At 32.4% G+C, this 5,641-nt stretch overlaps 1 pseudogene; it reads right to left on the reverse strand.

Annotated features, from left to right (window-relative positions):
• Positions 1-856: 856 nt before the first annotated feature.
• Positions 857-5,468, reverse strand: LOC119571810 (annotated as a pseudogene).
• Positions 5,469-5,641: the final 173 nt, after the last annotated feature.

Below are 5,641 nucleotides of genomic sequence, written 5' to 3' on the forward strand. Positions count from 1 at the left end.
CATAAAAATATCAAGACCATACAATATCCTGGAAGCCCAACCCTTCAGGTTTACTATTCCAGTTTTTTCTTTGTACGCATCATAATTCAAAGAAATGTTTGAAATGGCAACTCATACCTCTAACAAAAGCTTGGGTATAATTGTATGTGTTGTTACAAATTCATTCAACCCAAAAAAGATAACTTTGGAAATGGAAAATGCATTCCATATTACTATGTATGAATAGACACCAGCCTTTACACTTTTGTTACTTTAATTGGAAACTTTGATTTTGGAACACTTTTCACAAACACCTTCTATTTACATGCACTTGAACTTGCTAACCATTGTTGTTTGATCTTTCTACAACTGAAGCTCAGACTTTATTTCAATAAATATTTGCATACATATATTTGAAGGTACTTCTCCATGGTAATATGCTGATGGATGTCTATATGCATGTATGTATGTATATTTAGAAGTACTTCCATTCTCCCTGAAAGTTCTTATTATAGAAACAAATACCGGTAAACAAATGATGATTACACAGATTGTGTACATTAAAATCTTATTAAGAACATTCATTTCATTCTATTCAATTTTAATAGATAATCCTGATTTGCCAATATTTTTAATGATATAGATTATTGACACCACAGATATATATTGAAAGTTCTATTAAATATATACTGGTCACTGTATTTATTTCATTTTTTTTAAATATCCATGTATTTGAAACACCAAGAATTAAACTCTGAATTTGTTTATTCCTTTTATAAATCCTACAAAGGCTATGATATCATAATAAGCAATACAGAAAGAACAATTAATTCCATACTCATAAAGACAAAATAATTCCCTAATATAACATGCTGTCTCAGCTAACTGGTTCAGGCTTTGATGGAGGAGCACTATTTGCATTTTCAACAGCAGCTATAACACTGCACTAACACAGTCTTCTTTGTTTCATGTGCACTTCGCCAGGATACCTAAAAATTAAGAAATAAAAAAAATTAACAATCATATATACAACCTAAGGATATAACTTTCCCCCCTTCTTACCTGGAATATCAACATTCTCCGTACAATAAGTAAATATTACATGTAAATATAACAAATACAGGTCCAAGCTTACCTAAAATATCATTATTTATAAGTAAACTAAATATATCAAAGAGAGTACACTACAATAAATAAATAAATAAGTAAATAAATTAATAAGTAAAAAATTATTATGAAGTGCCTCTTACCTTGTGTTTCTTATGCTGGACTGCTGCCTGGGCTCTCTTTAGCATAATTTCCTCAGAAACACACCATCCCTTGAAGCATATGTAGTCATCTGCCAATCTAAAGCTAAGTTTGTGATCTCACGTCCTGACATCCCTTCAGTAAGTTCAGCCACTTTTGTACATGCTGCACTATAATCAAATTGTGCCACCTTCAGTCTCCTGCAAATCAAATAACTTATTAGTGAATTTTAACTAAATATATCAACATTCAAAAGATAAAAGCACTTCAATTAATAAACTTTTACTAACCTTTTCTCATCTAAAGCATCTGTATTCTAGCAACAAAAATATTTAGTGGAGATCCCTACTTAATATGAACAACTAATATTGAATCAAACTGACCTTTTGCCTTCTGCTGCTGGCTTTAGGATATACTTTTCAAAATAAAGCCTGACTAAGCGCTCCCTCTCTACTAGAGTGGCAGAGGGGAAATTCTACAGGTTCATGAACACGATCAACAACAGCAAATCAAGTACTTCAGGGGTGTTGGATGCTAACACCATCATAAATCTGTAGATTCAAAAATTGTATCAGTATATCCAGGTATAAAAGACAATAATTTGTGATATTAAGTAGTTAAAAATGGTATTTTCAAATAAAGCAACCGTCAAACACATTCATTTTTTTCCCTTTACTTAACCCTTTGCCGACGGGTGTCATGTACACACATGCCATGGCATGGCTGGACTATCTGCCGGGGCATGTACGTACATGCCATGGTGTATGTATTGACATGCCATGATTATTTTTTTTTTGTTACAATCAGAGCAAAATATTAATTTTCTGCCAATGAAAGTGTGATTGAGTCGTTTTAACACTCTCATTTTACTATAAGGAAAAAAAAATAGTAAAATAACAATATACAACAAACCTACGATTTCAACTCCATGATGCCACAAATATGGAGTCTATATAACAACAAAAATATCCTTCAGTCTTGATTTATCAGGAATTATGGCAAGTAGAGACTTTAGAAAATAATGAAAACTGAAAATACAACATATGCTCATAGTATATTTCGAAGAAACGGCAAGGGATGCTGGTATTTGGCATGAGCGGCTAGGGCAACGACATAAGCCCCCGGCGAGTCCCGGGCCACTATGAATACTACCCGTCGGGAAGGGTTAAAAGAATCACACAGTATTTCTATAAAAGAAATGGACTCTTAGTTGAGCAAAATGACTCAAAATAGGCCCTTTTCAAATTCTTAGTCCAACTTACTTGTCAGTCCCGAGTTCCAGTACGATACAAGAAAGCACTAATGGCCATCCTCAATTCTTCACTAATATTTTCATGACGTTTGCGCAAGAATCCTTCAGCTTCATCAATGAAAAGGATAAGACCCTTTCTTGATGTACCTGCCCAATCAAACACCTGAAATATGATCATTACATCTTGATCAAAAAAAAATTAAAACCTTAATCAATAACTTTGATAATATAAGTGATTAGGATAAAATTCTGGAAGTCTGAGTTAAGAAGATATGAAATATTGGTAAAAAAAGAAGAGAAAATATACAAGGGCAGGTTTGTGCAGGATCATTGATATCTATCCATCAATTTGGAATCATTCTCTAGCTAAAAATTAAATTCTGACATAAAACTACAGCCTAGAATTTCTTGTTGAACTAGCTAAGTGGGTTAACTTTTACATATGCAAGGCCATAGTTTCTTTCACCCATGTTATTTTGGAGCCTATAGAACATAAGGTCAGTAGTAGTAGTAGTAGTAGTAGTAGTAGTAGTAGTAGTAGTAGTAGTAGGTAGTAGTAGTAGTAGTAGGACTAGTAGTAGAGGAGTAGGAGTAGTAGTAGTAGTAGGAGTAGTAGTAGTAGTAGAGTAGTAGTAGTAGTTCGTAGTAGTAGTAGTAGTTTTTAGTAGTAGTAAGTAGTATAATAATAGTAGTAATAATAGTATAATAATAATATAATAATAATATAATATAATAATAATAATAAAAATAATAATAAAATATAATAATAATAATAATAATAATAATATAATAATAATAATACTAATAATAATAATAATAATAATAATAATAATAATAATAATAATAAATCTTTTACATGGTGCACTAATTTTCAAATTCCCTACAGGGTTACCAAATCTGACTACAGTTTATATATGAATTGAAATCTATTACTGAAACTCAAAGTGTGTTGCCTTTTCATACTAATACTCTTCAACTTTATTTGTTCTCTAGAAGTTAAATTTTTTACCTTGTGAATCGCTCCAACAGAGTCCCTGCCTAGAAGAGCGATGTCACCACCCGTCATAATAGCATAATCCATTCCAGAGTGCATTGCCAATTTCTGGAGAAGATTCAGTATTAGTATTAACGTGTTGTTTAAGAAAATTAAAACCCTTTTAACAAATCAAAACATCATTATTGTATATATGAAATACTACTAATTAGTCTTATAAATTGTCATTAATGACACTTAAATGATTTTAAAGTAACTCAGTTGTCATATCAATTATTGAACTAATAAGGATGCTAAGTGTACACAAACTAATATAATTATACCTTGGCAAAGAGGGTTTTACCAGTTCCAGGAGGTCCATGAAGAAGAATGTTGCGATACATGCCTTATTGAACTTGGTGTTCTTTGTAGCAATGGCAATATCTCTGTAAATGTAAATAAATGAGATGTAGTATTAGTTCATGCACATGAAAGGAAATTTTCCCATTTATTTGTTTGAATCTTTTAACAGGCTGACTCCTGCTGCTCTTTTAAAATATATACAGTATATCACTTTATATCTTTTGCACTGTAATATTAATAAAAATCCGAAGTTTCAAATTAACTCTAAAACCTCTTTGCTACATGTTTCATTAAGACCTTTATCTAGATTTCCTATTTTCCTGCAAAGCCTAACTCCTCTTCAAATAGTATACTTAATCTTTTCACAATCATTGCTTCATGTAACATACACAAATCACTGCTACTTCTAAACCCTTACCTGACTCTTTCTTCTAGACTGGGGTTGAGAACAACACCTTCTAAGACATCTTCAGGTCTCTTCTGAACCTTCTTTACAGTCTGCACTGGATGTCGCACAATATCAAAAGCACTGATCCTTGAGGTCTCACGCACTAATGATGGTTTTGCTGTTTGATAAAAAGAAATGCATGGTATATACCCTCCCTTTACAAATTCACTACAAACGTTGATTAATCATGTCAAAGGAGGATATTTAAAACTTGCAAAATATTTCGTATATTTATGCCTTCTTTTTCTTAATTTATGGAGTTCATGAAGTTTTCAAAATCCATGATACTTTTCCATCCTTACCTAGTCTTGCCTCCATAAACCTGAATACAATGCCCAGGGATCCTTTGGCACCATAGTACCCAGCAGTAAGAGCCACAAGTCCTGCAACTGCAGCTTGAATCTTGGCTGGTTCACTTAAAAATGCATCTATGCCAGTTCCAATTGCTGCCCCTGCTGTTCTGTAAAATCATATTATGGTTAGTCTTTTATCAATGGATATAATAGATATACCATCTTAAATATTTCCTTCTTTTTTCATGATAAAAATAAAGTTTTCATAAAGTTTCCAATTGAACCCATCTGTTTGCTCATATTGACTTAAACCCAAATATTTGTATCTTGTTTAAAATTCAACACCATATGAAATAAACCTGTCATGTAGTAATGCAGAGAACTGAGTTCCAATTCCAAAACACGTACTTTATAGACGACAGTATTGTTTCACGTTTCTCTATCATTGACTTTAGGGTTGTCTCCCTGTCTTCAGCAGCACGGACCCTGATCTGTTCAAGGGTTAATCTTGATTTTCTCGATCTACCTTGGCTTTGCTTGTCATTTTCTGCTTCTATTCTTTTAAATCATATTTGTGCCTCTGCTCCAATTCATGCTCAATAGTAGCTGTAAAGGAAAAATGATGGTAATAAAATTATATAAAATATGTTTTTAACTATAAGTTATAGAAACTGAAGTCAAATATTCAATACAAAAGTTCATTAAAACATGAAACATAGATAGAAATCATTATTTCTAAGCAACTCTTCAACTCAAAGGAAAAGAAAACAAAATATGGGAACTCTGTTACCGAGTAATAATACCTTTCCTCATAGCCTCTTGCTTTGCAACTGACTCTTCCTGCCTCCTCAGGTTATCCTCATTCATTCTCTGCTGTTGAGCCAGCTGGTCTTCATACCTAAAAGTGACTAAAGTTCATCACATTCATTACCTAAACGTTTTTCTTTTCTATCAGCCAAGTTCCTAGGTATATTAGGTATTTAATTCCAGTAGATATTCTTCTTCCAAATTAAATTTCAACACAAGTAACACACTCCTTCAGCCCTACGATCTGGATGATGTGACATCACTGAAAAATTTGCTTG

This window comes from Penaeus monodon, unplaced genomic scaffold, assembly GCF_015228065.2.
Source record: "Penaeus monodon isolate SGIC_2016 unplaced genomic scaffold, NSTDA_Pmon_1 PmonScaffold_8097, whole genome shotgun sequence".
Classification (NCBI taxonomy): domain Eukaryota; kingdom Metazoa; phylum Arthropoda; class Malacostraca; order Decapoda; family Penaeidae; genus Penaeus; species Penaeus monodon.